Below are 16,817 nucleotides of genomic sequence, written 5' to 3' on the forward strand. Positions count from 1 at the left end.
ATTTGAAGGGATTTTGACAATCATAGCTGCAAGAAATTTGTATGATTAAAAGTAAAATCAAAGGGCATTTTACCACAAGTTGTCCATTGACATGAATTAAATTGCCATGCTTACCATTGCAAGTCTTGCTTAGTTCTTGTTCTAGTCATGGATTAAAAATGCCTTTAGTTAGGGCTTTCACAGTTTCATGATCTACTGAATTGTGACGCAGGACGGACATCAATCAATTTGCGCTAAACACATTCATACCAGGTACAATCCTGTCTAGGCGTTCTTTTTGACGTTGGAAGGGAATGAATATTGACGGAGTTACCTCGGAGGGCTGCACTGATTTCTCATAAACGTGTTGTAGAGTTGGTACTTTTCAGGTGTAACATTCGTAAGGCACCGACTGAAGAAATTGCTTTCAGAGTTAATCGAGTGTCAGTTTAAGATTGAAATTACTCCGTCATTACAAAGTGAGATTTAACAAAATTTTCAAGGAAATAACTGATTTAGGTGATAAGGTTCACGACGAGATCACTTCAGTCTGATTACAGTACATTCTGTTCCCTGCCAGGACACAGACATCTCACACCTTTCTGTGGAGATACCACAACCATTTTCCCATTGTATTACCGCATATTGGTTTGTAAACCTCACACTTTAAATAAAGTCTCAGAAAGGAACGATTTAACAAAAGAACCGTAAAATAAAGGAACTATGGAACATGTCATTATTATGGGTTCCCAGACGTGCTGTATCATAATCTCGGCACCATGGTTTCAGAAGGGATAGGGCCACGTCGATATATTAAAGAGTCATGAGATAATGTAGGAAGGAATATGGCATAACGTGAAATCTTTCACAGTATTGATAAAGTTAAAAGAAGTGGAATTATGAGAGGTACACATTTATATAACTTTTACATTCTTTGAAATGGTTTCCCCTGTACCCAATCGGGAAACGTAGCAAGAGCGTATCTGTATAAAAAGGAGGTAGAGGAGGTATTTTCACTTTTAATTTGGGGCTGCGTGACCTTTGTTAGTTTAAACATATTCCGTTGTATTGGCCGTGAAATATTCAGTACCCGAGTAAAATAAAAGCGGAAGGAAAATTTGCAAAGTGCCGACACACACCCCTTTAGCAAATAGCCTCCTCCGACAGTACTTTATACTAACCACATTCTTGCAGATTCGTTTTCAGTTTCTCAATTTCTGAATGAAATAAAAACTTATGTTACTGAATCGTGACAAAGATGTATCGCTGTCGCCAACGGGATTGTATCTAAAAATGAAATTCTCGGCAAGATATGGGCCACAGATGGGTTATTTCTCAAGCTGTGGAAAATGAAAGGAACTAACAGAGGTAGGGTCCGGTTGGTGGCATGACCTGCTTATCGTTGTGGAGGACAAATAGGAGCACAGACCTACCATTGAAGAGTACAGATACCAGCGCACAAACTGAGCCTACAGAATGGGAATGTACTCTTCCAGAAGCGGGATGGCCAATTGGCAACGCAGCCCATTGAATAGATTGCTAAATCAGTCAGCGTGTGAAACAGGCAAGGGAAGCACAGGAATATAAATTTATTCGCCGCATTTAGATATCCAACTCGGTCGATGGATCTTTGCGGGATAGGGATGTCAAGAAGTACCGAGCAAACGTCCACATATGTACAGTACATTTAGACCAACCAGCCTCTTATCATGCGAACAGAACTCAAATGCCTCGATGGAATTTGTGGCTACCTGGAATATTTGTTCTCCGAAAATGTCCTACGGCACCACCCAACAATTAATTGCACGTTATAATTATTATAGATGGACCAAGAATTGCAATGCAGAAGAGATTGATGTTGGAAGGAGGTGCGCGACAGCGTACAGGAAACAAGAAGGAGGTTTGCGAGTTGCCGAGGTTAAACAATGAAACGAAGAAAAACACCTATTGTCAATCCGTGTTTTTCGGTAGATAGGAATTGAACATTAATTTAAAAGAAAGATTTTGAAACAAAAGCAGCACCTGGTGTCTTACCTACATACTTTTCTTTCAATTCCTGTACTAATGGTGACATAAGTTCGAGTCATTAAGAATGAGCATATTTGGAGAGGTCAAAGAATTGTCTCTGTATGCGGGTAGAAGGCTAAATTGCAGTTTCATACATATATTTAATTCCCGGCCCGTCATATTGGGTGTTATTGAATGCAAACCTGAGCACAAAATGCAAGTTTTAGCTTCATTATGATTGGAGACTTTTTCATCACTCTCCCCAAACAGGTTATAACGAATTAAATGGCATTCATTCGTGTAATAGCCCGTATTTGATGCAAGGCACACGGATCTTCAGTCACCTGCGAACCTGAAATAGTGGTTGTAAAAAGGAACAGGCGGTGGTCATATTTTTACATCATAATATTAGCAATTTCAGAGACGAGATGCACAATGTTCAACGGAGAAATAGGAAATTAACTGCTAATAATATAGGTGTATTCGATAGTTTTTCCCTTCTTTACGGAGGAAGAAACCTATTGATTCGTGTTAAACATGAACGATTTACAACCAGCAGCAGCAGAAATAACAACAATAATATAATAATAATAATAATAATAATAATAATAATAATAATGTTTTCCTGCGAGAAGAGTGAGTACTTAGTTGAGTCTTACATCATAATTAAGGAGGAACAACGATTGTGACCCCGGAAGAATCTTTTTTACAATTGCCCTTTCATGGTGTAAACCTGAAATATAATGCATGCAAGTCATTTTTTCTTTAGCTTTTCCATCTCATATTGAATATGTTTCCATTTTTTCAGCGTGATTTAAATGTGACACATATTCTCTGATGTTTTGCTGATCAGAAAGTTATACAGAAAGCTTTTCCAGAAGTCTACATACAGCTACCTTAATGCAGAAATCATTAAACGCCATGCAGTCGGCATTACATTTGCAAATTACCTCGATAAGAAGGAAATCTGAGGTCAAGATTCATACTGTTTTACCTGTGGCTGGGAAAGCCCCCCAACGCTCTTGACAACTAAGCTATAATCACTAAATTCGTAAGTCGAGACAATTAGTAGTTTCTAGGTTTCGTGGTATCAGAATGCGACTTTCTGTGGGCGTCATTGCCTTTCGTGATGAGTTTTAGCAGTTTCTTCTGAAACGAAGTCACGCCAATTAATCGCAATTTAGCTTCGAATTTATTTATGAAACAAGGCATTTTGTTTGCATTTTTTATATCCAGTAGAGATGTTTATTTCTCGACAGATGCTGCCCGACCTGGGGCTTATTTCCAAGATATCCTTTTTTCCTGTTCAGATATTAATAGAATTTGCTAAATGGTTTATTGTCATTATTAATGCACCCAGAAGCACTGCGGTGTCTCTTTTTCAACTACAGAATGTAGATCTCAAGGTCCAGCAATGTTATAAGTCTTGAACCTTCATGTTTTATTTCCATACTAATATCCTCTCTAGCATATGCCCTCTAAACCCCCGGAAATGTTAGTGTGTTTTCTAAGGAGACAGATACAATATTTTAATATTCCACCGATTTCGTTAATATACGTAACTGCCCTTCCTCTGTAGGAATTCAATTTCACTTTCTGTTGTCCAAGTACAAGAGTCAGAGAGCAACACAACATGGAAGCAGGCCCTTCAGTCCAACTCGTCCATGTCGATCGTGATGCCACGCAATCTAGTCCCATTTACCCTCGTTTGGCCCATATCCCTTGGAACCTCTCCTATCCATGTACTTATGCAAATATCTTTTGTATGTTTTTATTGTACCTGCTGCAACCACTTTCTCTGGCATCTCATTCCATATACCCACCTTCTTCTGCTTGAATAAGTTGCCCTTCAGTCCCTATTAAATATTTCATCTAACACCTTAAACTCTGAATTTTTCATTTCTGCTTCCATCGGAAAAGGACGACGTGGGTTCATCCCATCTACGACTCCCTTGATTTTATTCACCTCTATAAGGTCACCCCTCAATCCACTGCATTCCAAGGAATAATGTCCTGGCCTGCCCATTCTCTCCCTATCACTCATGCCCTGGAGTCCTGACAGAATTTTCGTAAATGTTCTTTGCAGTTTTCCCAGGGGATTACACCTTTAACATTTAACGAGCTACTTTTCTTGAACATTCTTTTCTCTCAGTATTCAGAAACTTCTTGCTTCCTTCTGAAACTCTCGCAAACTTCATTCGAATCACTGTACTTGTTGGCATTGCAAGCTGCTTACAACGATTCCCTGCTGACCTGTCCTGGAGTTCACATTTTTCAATTTTTCATATATTCTTTAAACCTATTGAAGTTCCAATCTTCTAATATCTATTGAAGCCTCACTTCCCGTATGTTTTTACAAATGGACGACTCACATTCAAGTTGTTAGTTTTATTTCAGTTGTATTCTTTAGTTTTTAACAGACTTAGACTTGACTCGGTTACCACAAACTTTTCATATTTTGCTCTCTTAGACTGGGGGAGCCTTTTTGGATGAAATTAAAAACTCACCCTCATTCATTTATTATCCCTCTGTATCTGCCCTTGAGACTGTCACGCTGACACACGTTCTTGCACGAATGCAGTCATTTTGGCGAACGCTGTCCCAAAATATGTTTGGACATGGAATCACATGATTTAGGTGATTCTCCGCAAATATAATTGTGATATGTTTCCAAATCAGGATGCTACATGTGTTTGATATTCCTGTTGTCTTCCTGCTGGTACAGGTTGCGGGATTTCAGGATGCTGCTTGAGAAGTCTAGGGGAGTTGATGCACTTTATTTTGCAGCTGGCACACTCTATCGCCAAGGTGCTCGAGTGGTGGATGGAATGAAGTTTATGGTATGCAGCTCAGCTGCCAATGAAGCAGACAGGAACGTTCTGGGTAGTGTCAAATTCCTCGATTAATTTTGGAGCTGCATTTACTGAGGAAAGTGGGAGTGTTGCATCACGTCTTGTTTGTGCCTTGTAGTTAGTGAGAGGGGTTTGTTGTCTCAGGAAGTGAATGCGTCGCCACAGGAAACCTGATGTAACTTGCTCGTTAAGCTACAACGCTTATAAAGCTGTTCCAAGCATTTGGTCATTTGCAAACCCCAAATATCTTGAAGGTGGGAGACGGGGTGGTAATGATGTCAAATAATAAAGGCGAATGGTTGGATGATCGCTTGCTATACACAGGATTCTTTCAACACGTCTGTGAGGCGAAAGTCAGTCGCCGCCTGTTATTTCAACTTTCAATTTTTATCGGATATTGCTGCACGAAAGCCGAGATTGCTTCATTTATGGAGGATATGTGAATGGACTCAAATGATGGTGCATTCGTCTGGGAAATATTGTCCTTTCTGAACTTATCATAGAAGGAATATCATTCGTGAAAAGTTGCAGGTTGGTGGACTACAACAGCGCACTGCATAATTCTCGGAGTGGTGTCCTGATCTAAGTTGTCGGCAATAGTCTGAACAGTATTTAGTGTACATTATGGCTCCGATATGAATGAAAATCATGTATCCAAATAACTAGTTTGCTAATCGATTCAATTTCTTTTCAGCCGAAAGTGCATTTCAGAAATTCTTCCTTCAAACATGTTTCGTTGAGCTGATTTATCCCGCTTCTCAGATTAAATACACTCACGATGTTTCACTACAGATATATTAATCAGTCCTGACGTAGGGCCTCGACCCGAAAGGTTGACTATGCCTCTGACTCCACAGATGCTCCACCAACACTCTACCAATACCAACAACATTGCTCCACCAACACCTTTCCTTGCTGAATGTTGTAGTTTGTACCAAACCAAGGGACACGATATTTCAAATCTGGTCGTGTGCAATGACTATACTTCATTTGCTCATATATTCTGAAGGAGCCTCCGATGAAGTAAGTTCACAAGTTGATCGAATTTCTCTTTGAATTTTGAAGTGAGAATATCATATTTAAAATGAGATACCTTAACCAATCTAAGGTAATTGCACATACTTCAGGATAAAATATGAAGTTAAACTGGCTGAAGTGGACTGCGAAATTAGTTTAGACTTTATGATGGTCCATAACCAATGACAAGAATTTATAAATATATTTTGTAATTCTTAACGAATATGGATTTGATTGGTAAGTGGAGAATCCATGGGAAATTTCTCAAATGAGTGGCTAACACAATACCTTCTGCCTTGTGTAAGATCAAAAGAAAATTCCCACGAATTCCCAAAAGATATTAGTACGCCAGACGATTTGGGATGCAATAAAGGAAGGGAGAAAAAAATGTATGGGGGGAATCAGATCATGTGCATAAACTAGTAATAATAATATATAAGACTACAACGCCTTTGGCTTATATAAAGATGATGTGTGAATTTAGAATATGTATTGGTCCTTTCAAAGCTGAGGAAAGGAAAATATGCATTAGAAAAAAGGCAGACAATTAAAGAGTGGTGTTATGGCAATTTTTATGGAAGATACGGAGCAGAACACATGATAGGTGATTAAGGGACGAAAGACATGAGGAAAATAAAGAGAGTAACGCGAAACACAATAGAATGAAGATACTAGAACCTGGAACAAAAAAAAACAAAATTCTGAAGGAATTCAGCGCGTCCGGCAGCATCTGTTGAGTCAGAGTCATAGTCACCTTTTCGGGTCGAGGGTAGGGCTGATTAATATATCTGTTTCAATGCATTTATCGGATGTACATAAAAAAGCTTTGAAATTTCCTTTCACTCGATGTTTAGCAATAAGAGCTTTGAAAGAGATGGCTGCAAAAGTAGGGAATGAATTTTTCGAAGTCCTCAAGGTCAGAATCAGACTGATATCACTGACTTATATGAGGTGGTTTGTTGCTTTGCGGCAGCAGCACAATGCAAAGACATAAAATTACTGTAAATTACATAAATAAATAAATACTGCAAAGAAAGGAATAATGAGGTAGTGTTCATGGACCGTTCAGGAATCTAATGGCGGAAGGGAAGAAGAAGTTTCTGAATAGTGGAGTGAGGATCTCCAGGCTCCTGTACCTCCTCTCCAATGGTGGTAGCGAGAAGAAGGCATGTTCCCGATGGCGAGGGTTCTTAATGATGAATGCCACCTTCTTGAGGCACTGCGTCTTGACGATATCTTCCATGATGGGGAGTGCTGTGCCCGTGATGGAGCTGGCTGAGTTTATGACTCTCTACGACCTCGCAATACTGTGCATTGGAGCCTCCATACCAGGCTGCAAGTCATGAAAGGCAATCACCGAATGGGGAACATCCAATTAAAAATAGAAGTGAGATGTAAAAGGATACTTAAGGCCACTATTCAAACATCAAAGACTGTTGATCCTCCATAAGTTTACATTCTCATAGATGCTAATGTGGGCTATATCTTCCTTTGACGTCGTTGTTTCAAAGGGAGTTTGCTAACGGAAATACTTGAGCGGTTATTTTAAACATTTTTTTCCAGGTTTTCAAATGGCTGAAAGGGATTTGTGCAGCTCGTCGATTCATGAATCCAGGTAAAAAAATAAGGGAGGGGGGCGTAAATCCAGTTGTCCTGACATCAGTTGTCGGGACAATGGTGGGACAATTGAAAGGAAAATGATATCAGAACACTTTGAGAAGCATGGCATGTTAAGGTAATCCCAAGACGGTTTCAGGAAATAGAAATCGCTTTGAACGTACTAATTGTCTTTGGGTATCTGATCAGCAGGGAAACCTAAATTGGGGAAAATGGTAATCGTGCATTTAGATTTCCAAAAGCTCTTTGATAACCTTCCAGATAAATGCCTACTGGACCAGATAAGATATTACGATATCGAAGGGTAAGCCAAGCTGGGCAACATTGGCTCTGATGCACGCACCCGACACGTTCCAAACACTTTTGATTCGAAGGCGTTCCACGGAGCAAGGATCTGCATACTGTTGAAAACCAACCCTCCTCACTGATGGCTCTTAAGAATATATTGCTAACGGAAATTTGTCAAATGATCGTGATAGGTACATTGAAACATAACTCATTCGACTGAAATGATCGCAAAGTATAATATTATTTCTAAAGTCTTACGAGGCACTCTAAGTCTTAACAGTAAATATAAACTAATTTTAAAAATGCATAATAATTCAAATAGGGATGCATTTACATTTACTGCAGTGCAGTGATCCCTTTCAAATGAATGCGATCATGACTCTACTTCTATCAGACTTTGATAGTTATATTCACATCATGCCTATGCTCTACCTCTGGTCTCAACAGTGAGATCAACAGCAGCGCAGGAGATGCGATACTACAACTACGTAATCGTCACCTGCCAGCCAGTAAGATATAACCAGTCATAATGGATCAGTTGTCTAAATTAAATATTATGGAGAGACAGACCACTTGGAAGCTAGGATTCAACACACATCAAGTTCCTCAGCAACTAATGCCAGAGAGTCAAACATTTAAGTAGGCACAAAGAGTGACTAAATGTAAAGCTTAAAATGTTCCCGATGATACACAGGTATTTGAGCAAGGAAATACCTGCCAGCGGCATATTATTTTAAATTGTCTTTAGAATGATGGCTGATGAAATATAAGGAGAGATATGAAAGCAGCTCGCTACGTAGACGGAACAGAAAAGTTGCAATTATTTACATGTTGTGAAACGGTTAGGGCTCAGAATGTTCCAGATGTTGATGTATATCTCAATCCAAGACGATGTGGTCGGTGGTCAACCAGCAGGTTTTTCCATTACTTGGTCATGCTTTACACAAATCCAAAAACAGACAACAGTTCCAGATATGTACCATTAAGAGAGTCATTACTTTTGAAAATCGTTCTGCTTCAGTGTGGATAATGATAAGGAAATGACGGCATTACAACTTCTTGATACGACTTTGGCAAATAAGCAACATAAACACGATAATGTCTGCTTACCGTTATCGTATAAATCACTTCTTAGTTTCTCCATCTCTAAAGAGATGACAAACAAAATGAAAATTTTAAAAAGCGAATATGTCCCTCCAGTTGACTGTCCTCTTTACGAGTTTACACATTATCATTTGGGCCACCCACCCTCTGAATGGGTGTCACCACCTGTACTTTGCTGGCGCATCTTTTCACACAGAAGTGCTCTTCTCAAAGATTACGAGAGTTTCAGGACAACATCTGGCATTCGAAAAACATTGAGGGAAATATAACATACGGAAATAGGAACGCAGGAATGAACGACGCTTTAACCAGTACCACTTCAACATTCCGGACAAAGTAACGAGGATTTGGAAATGAGGTGGAATAACAATTTTCTTTGGTATTTTGCTGAAAATATAATTGTTAAAACACAATGGGTTTTCACCCAGAACAAAGTGTCAGATAGGTAGAAATATCAAATGAACTTCTATAAAATAGGACAAGGATACGAATTTCCATGCAAAATATTAAAGTGTTTGACCAATCCCTTAATCTAACTTGCCTTTTTTCTTAATCTCGTTCTGCTTTCATGCGCACAAAAATGCTCTTATTTTAGTTTAAAATCTTGGTATTGGACGTATGTTTCTCCCAGTAAAACTGCATTTATCACCCAATCGTATTTTGGCTAATGATATCTCGGTGCATGCCAGCCACGGAACCTCTTAAACATTTCTATTCTAGAGAAAGTTTATAGATTTTCAAGCGTCGAAATGAAGTTTGCTGTTTCAATAGACTGGTTCTAAATCTAAACCTAAACCACGTTCACCGTCATGGCATCCTTCCAAACGATTGCTATCTGAAGCAAAATGTTCTATTTGTGTGTTATGCACATTAAAAAGTTATTAACACACCATTTTCTACCATATTAGCATATTATTGACATCGAAGATCTCCAACTCTGAGTTTAAGGCGCCTTTGGCAATGAAGCCCTGTTTTCCTCTATTATGCAACCCATCCATAGTGCTGACTTGTGACCTTAATACCACTTGCCATACTTCTGGACCGAATATTTCCTGTCTTCCGAATTTCACATGTTATTTGCTAGATATTTTTCTATTCAAGTTGATGCCTTTGTTCTAATAGAATTTATTTTTATTGTCATATTCTTTTGATGTCTTTAGTTATCACGTATAATAGTTAAACTGCATTCCTGCTCTATCTAATCGGTGTGAAATAGGGCAGAGTGCATCCAACACTTAGTTACATCACCCACGTATTCCTTTTGCAGATAACACAATTGTAGAGGAAATCTTACAGATTTGTTTATCACTGTTTTTTGGGCAAGTTACTCCACAAATTTCCAATACCAAACCCAGTTCTACACGATCGTTCAGTGTAAAAAGCTCATTTATATTTTCCTGCGTTCCATCAAATAACTTGACCAAGTTATTCAAACACCATTTGATTTGTTTCAAATTACATTCTTATTTTCATTTGTTGAAACTCCAACTTATTGTGCCACTAACTCATATCCATGAAAGCTGTAATGCCTCCGAAATTTTAATTCTTATTTCTCTAAACTAGTAGACAGCACGTTGAAACTGGTGAACTTTCTAGCTTGAGCAACGGTTAGATATTAAACAGTTATCAGTTTTATGTGAACTGAAGTACATATTACCGTCTACTTTTACAGTTCCAATATGCTCTTCTGACTTGAACAGAATTGCAAAGTATCATTTGCATTAGTTCTGATAATCCCCACAGATCGCATTGTGTTCCAGTCGACTTGTGACTATATTACATATTAATTTTTATTTTACATTAGCACTTAATGTATTCTACAAAACACGACATTCTCCAAATTGGACAAATGCGATGTTTTCTGAGAGTTATATAGTATGAGCTCTAAATAATGCTTAATGAAAGGAATCTAAGGTAAGAAATAGGTCTTAAAATCTAGGATTCCTCCTCAAATGACTTCAATGTTAGTTCGTCAACTGAATTGCTTCCGTAATTTTTAAAATAATCTTCCATCTTCTTCTATTTTGTTCATTAATCAAGCCAATAGAAAGGAGTCTAACCGGATATAAGTGAATATCTGTATTCACCGGCAAGAATCGATAGAACGGGGCAAGAACATTACTTCAAGAAAATCAGGTGTATATGATAACTACAATTTGAAAACCAAATAAGGACAACGAGAACGATAGCTAAAACACTCTAGAAGAATGTAGGAATGGAACAAAATCATCAGTGTAATAAATGTTTGATAGACATCCTTTACCTTTATCTTTTACAGTCAAAGCTTCCTCTAAATAATAATATTGTTATTAATAATATTTCCAACAATAATGCGTACTAAATTCAGATTTGTGCAAAATTGTGCAATGGATTGTTTCACAGAATTAAGAAAAATATTCGATGAGGCGGAAGTTATGATTTGATAACACTATTTTGAATGGATATTACAACTACATTATAAGAATTTCAGCAGTTGTTGAGAACAGTTTAACTGCTAAACACTTACACTCTGGAATAAAGTCCTACTGGGAAGTGCCGTTCATATGTCTGGCCAGAGATTTTGCAAGTTGGTAATGTGATGAACCATCCAGGCCAGATTATTATTTGTGCGTCCTTTTATGGACGACAGTCGAAGGTTGCAACTGTTGGCGAATATATTCAGTTACTTTGTGATTTCTGTGCCCCACTCAGGTGTTGCACTTTGCATCGGATAAATTATTGTGGCATGTGTGGTAATGCATGTCCGTCGCGCCTGAGGAAATACCTTGCAATATGTGCCTCTTGTAGATTATCAGATGAACGCTTTTAATCAGGTGTTTGATCTGGAAACATTATTCTGAGCAAGAGCCAGGGAAAATGCGCGATTGTAATCAGAAATGACGCCTTTGAGCTTGACTGTGATTCGTGATACGCTGCAGACATCTGTGCTTGGACCCGAGATGTAGATGATATAAATTCATAACTTGACTAATGGGACCATGTGCCATTTTACCAAATGTGCTTTTGATACTAATCTAGGTGGGATTGGAGTCCCAAATATGCTTCAAGTGGATACACACAAGTGAATCTGACTGAATGGGCAAACACATGGCAGACACTACGTATTGTGGACAATATGAAGCTCTCTTCTGTGCTGCATAGAAAACGAAGCAGGGTACATCTTTAACAATAGGATATTGAGTAATGTCGATTTTCAAAATGATCTTAGTTTCCTTGTGCACAACATATCTTGAAACACAATAAACGGGTGCAGCAAATAACTAGGACATTTGTGATTTACTTGGCTGGTTGCAGCGATGGCAGGTTTGCCGTGTGGGGCCAGAATGAGTAACTCGAATTTACATTCTCCGGATTTCAGATCTCATTGACATTTACACAACTCTTGCAGTGTTCAGCAGGCTGGGGGCAGGAACGACGTTTCCCCAGTGGAGCACTCTAAAATATGGTGTTACCGTACCGTGATATAGGTAGGCTATTTCAACTGAGAAGAAGAGATATATTTTTACACAGATATGGTTGACTTTGGAATTTAATATTCCAGTAGACAATGCAGGTTCCGTCATTGAGTTAATTCAAACCAGCCATCAATAGATTTTTTTGGATATTTAAGGAAACAAGGGATTTGGGATAGCGAAAATTGCATTGAGATAAACAATCAGATGCAAACCAGATGGATGGGGGAGCAGGCTTGAGGGGCCAATTGCTCTAATTATTTCCGCGCTTATATAATGCTGGAATCCATTCAAATAAGTCGCGTGGGAGAATATAGAAATGATTTTGAAAAGTAATATATGCTTTACCAATCACTGAGAGTTTTTTCAGGATAGACACAGGGGCGGCAGTAGGAACAGAATAACTGAAGTGAGAGTAAAACCTGAGTATGAATGGTGGATTAGTTACCTGATGAAAAATAAATCATTGGAATAAACGGCAATTGTTTATAGTGTGCTTGGAGCGCCAGCCAGTACTTCTGATATTTGTTGCCATAAAGAAAGAAATATCTCCTTCATCAACAACACGGAATTGATGTGTTTATACGCAGTTCGTGCCGACCAAGAATATGCTAGATAGTACAGTTTAGATTCTTAACTGTTATTCAATCTGTTTTGCCTTTGATACTAGTTTGTGAAATTCAAGTAAACTTTAATGAAAACAAGCGTCTTTCCCAGGGAAGAAACAAGAACCTGAACTACTGAAACTAAACGTATTGTGGCTCACATTGTGGGATGCAAATGACTGATGTGCCTTCTTATTTGCGGACAGCAGTGATGAATAAGGAATGGAGATCTTGGAAATAAAGTTCATGAATAAACACAAGCAAAGGAACAGAATTTTAAGGGATCTTAAAGTCCTTAATAGCACAGCGCAGACTTAAGTGACACACTTGTTGTCTGCCAGATCGCCTGAACACTTGAATCAAAAAGATAAAAAAAGAATGAATATGTCATAAGTCTCCCATAAAAACAGAAATTGTTCGAAATGCTCAGGCTACAAGGTAGCCTCTCTGAACAGTGAAAGGCGGTTAACATTTTAATTTACACGAACTTTCATGAGAATTGTTGCCACCTGAAGGCTCATCGGTGTGGAACGTAACTTAATTTCTCTCCGTAAGTATCCGTCTCACCTGCTGACGACTGCATTTACTTGCACGCATTTCAAATTTAATTTAAATTAAACTTGTGTATGTTTTGTCATTTAATTCGCATGTTTACAATCGCCACAGGAAAATATTCGCCAGGATCGTTAACGTTAATGAATTGCGAAACGAATGGTGAATTTATGTATAGCGGTTGTCATAAAAACAATCAAAGATGATATTTGCTTCCTTGTTTGTGTTCGTGGTATTTTCCCGTTTCGGCCTACTCCCTCCAGAACATACACCCCTCCCCAAACAACAAACACACATACACAACTAAATGCGATTGCACCTTAAATTCTAGCCAACTGCTGAGGATATTCAGCCTGAAACAAGTTGATATGGCACTTTACATTCAATGCAGTCCACTCACCATTGTTTTTGAGAATGGTCATCTGGTTTTGAATTGCTGAGAAGATAGCATGAAAAATCGAATATGTGACTAAGTATCACCGCTGGCCTCAAAAACTACAAAGTCATTCAAGGTTGAACTCGAGATCCATAAATTGGTGTTCAGAACATTGTGGGTCTCTGCGTAGGCAGCGCAACGACGATATCAAACTGTTGCAAGGAGGAACTGGAAAGAAACATTAGTTTGCTTTCCTTCTCCAAATCACGGCCGAAGTCGAAGAGCCGGAGAAATATTTCAGAAACCATAGAGGGATTTGGGGAGAATGGATATGAAATATATGCAGTTTTAGACTCTTCGCCAAAATAAAAAAAAACGGAGTTTCAAGGAATCGTTGTGAAATAAAGATTCGCAGTATAATTCTTCAATTGAGAGTGTGATCCAACAATTGGACTGAGTATTATGTACGAAGTATCTCTATAGAGTTGCGCTTCAGGGGAGCCCATATATGTTTTGGTTCATTAAGAGTAAAGAGATTGGATGTGGACGGATATTGATCACTGCAATGCAGATTGATGTCTACCTCAGGTGGCTCGATCCTCTGTAACTCGTTAGCCTTCTCTACTGTGCCTGCGCAGTAGATACATTTATTCCAGGGATATCGAACGAGACTTGGATTGAGGTAATCGTGGGGTAGAAGAATAAAAAGAGGTTCTGAATTGTTCTACTATGACATTCGCGAAGGCATGTGATGGGTAAAATGGTGATAAGGCTAAATTAGTAAATTAGAAGAATTTTCCAGAACTCAGATTATTGTTTTTCTTTCAGCTCAGCATCGACATTGATACAAAGGGACACATGCAGAGGAGTGAAATTCGGAAGTAGATCAAACATGAACTAATATAAAGACTCAGGAGCTTCATGTCCTGGAGTGGTGCCCTGATAACTTTCCTCTAGTAAATTTGATACCTCGATTGCAAATCAACTCATAATTGGCGAAGCAGAAGACACACATAACGAAAAAAAAATCCAAAAGTGGATTGCTTACTTTATACCCTCAAAGATACTTATTCAATCAACGATAATTATTTAAATATTGAGTATACGACGTAATGAAAACCAAATACAATTCGTTTGGAGCAGTATTTCAGCTTGCGGAGTTATTGTTTTCTGACACTGGCCGGCTTTCAGACATTTGGTAACACGCAAGATTTTTTTTATTGGTATGCTGTTCATTGACATTAATTTACTCCTTGCCATGAAGATTTTTATTTAATTATTCAGTTCAAAGTTAATGGTCATACATTAATTTGAATAGATTATTTGGGAGATTTTGGGATACGCTATCACTGCATTCTGGGAACAGAGTATTAGCTTTATTCAGGCTGTTGTCAATTCCATATTGAGATTTCACTGCCGGACTTCAGCGCGATTCACCGTGGGAATCGATTTAGTTAAGTATAGACGTACAGTTACCGTGGACTGAGAGGCACGGGCTGGGTCAAGGATGCCTAGTCCTATATTGTGCCCACTTTACGCATGTAATATTTATGCGGGGCTGGTTTGACTGGCATAGACAGGATTAGACTGTTTCAAAGAGGACAGAAGAATTTGCTGCTGTAGTACAAGCTCCTGTATTCTTTTCATTTCGGCCTGCGTCTCCTACACGTTCTCTAATAAAAATTTTCGGAACGATAAGTGACGAATTGAGCAAGAATATCAAACGAGCATTGGCAACTTACAGGTCAATTCCAAGACCATTACTCACTTACTGCGACCTTCCCTAAATCGCGGGACTGATCCGATGCAGTGTACATATTTTTTGCGCGATTTTATTTCGACATGTTCTTAATTTCCTCACCATATCATACGTATACTTTCTTTATGTTCAGTTAAGGCTCCCGCTTCCTCCGACTAAAGAAAAATCTTGTGATTGTTGGATTGTTGCAGGGATGTGAAATAAATGATAGAAGGAGGTCATTCTGATGCTATCACTTCACAATGAAGACTTAAGTAAACCTCAGTCGTAACACTTCCTGTTTAGGACACGTTATAGGGTTCCCTTACCTTCATCTTTGGCCTTCAATTTTCCCGCTGAACAGAAGTAATACGATTGAACAGCTTAACTTCAATTTTACAGCCTTACTTTTAAACATTGTCATATACAAATTATTAAAGCAGCTCTAATCAAATTATACCTGATGTTTACTATTCTCCAAACTATTAAACATATGCATTCAACACTACATCTCATGCCTTGATGCGCATTTGCATTGGAATAATTTGAGTCCTAACACCGTTTTAAACTGTCGTCTTTTTCAAGTGATTGCGTCACACTTTCGCCGAGGTAGGATGTATCCGAGAGTTCCCTTGACCCAATGAACGCACTTAGTGCGGATACTTGCGCATTTATTATTTATTTCCAAAGGCTCGGAGATGGGGTTGTGGGCGGCTAACGATTTAACCAACAAAGAAGACAAGATGGGCCCAAGGAAGAGAAACTCGTGGAAGTCAGAGATATCCGGAGGAGGACTGACTCTATCAATCTGCCCATTCTTCTCTTAGTTATAATTTCGTGAGCAAGGACAATGGGTGGCATTGAGGAAAATGCTGGCATATAAAATATTTATTGCAATTTTTACTGTGTTGAAGATGGATTCATTATGCAGACCAAATCTAAAGATAGCCGTTGTAAATTGCTGTATGTAGGATAAAACTTTTCCTCACTCTTTCTGCCCACCCAAAGTATCTGGAGCATTTCAACAACTTTGGTTACCGAAGTTTCAGTCGTCTGGAATTGTTGGTCCGGTGTTACTTTGCATAGTGCCTTTTCACTGGTAGACCTTCAGTGACGTTAAGCGCTCTTACTGGTTGAGCGATGTTGAACAAACTTTTATATTTAGCAAGAGCACTGAAACTATGACTAAAGTCGCTCAAGGGGTAAACGGGCCAGCTATGACGATTTTAA

This window comes from Pristis pectinata, chromosome 20 (assembly GCF_009764475.1).
Source record: "Pristis pectinata isolate sPriPec2 chromosome 20, sPriPec2.1.pri, whole genome shotgun sequence".
Lineage (NCBI taxonomy): Eukaryota > Metazoa > Chordata > Chondrichthyes > Rhinopristiformes > Pristidae > Pristis > Pristis pectinata.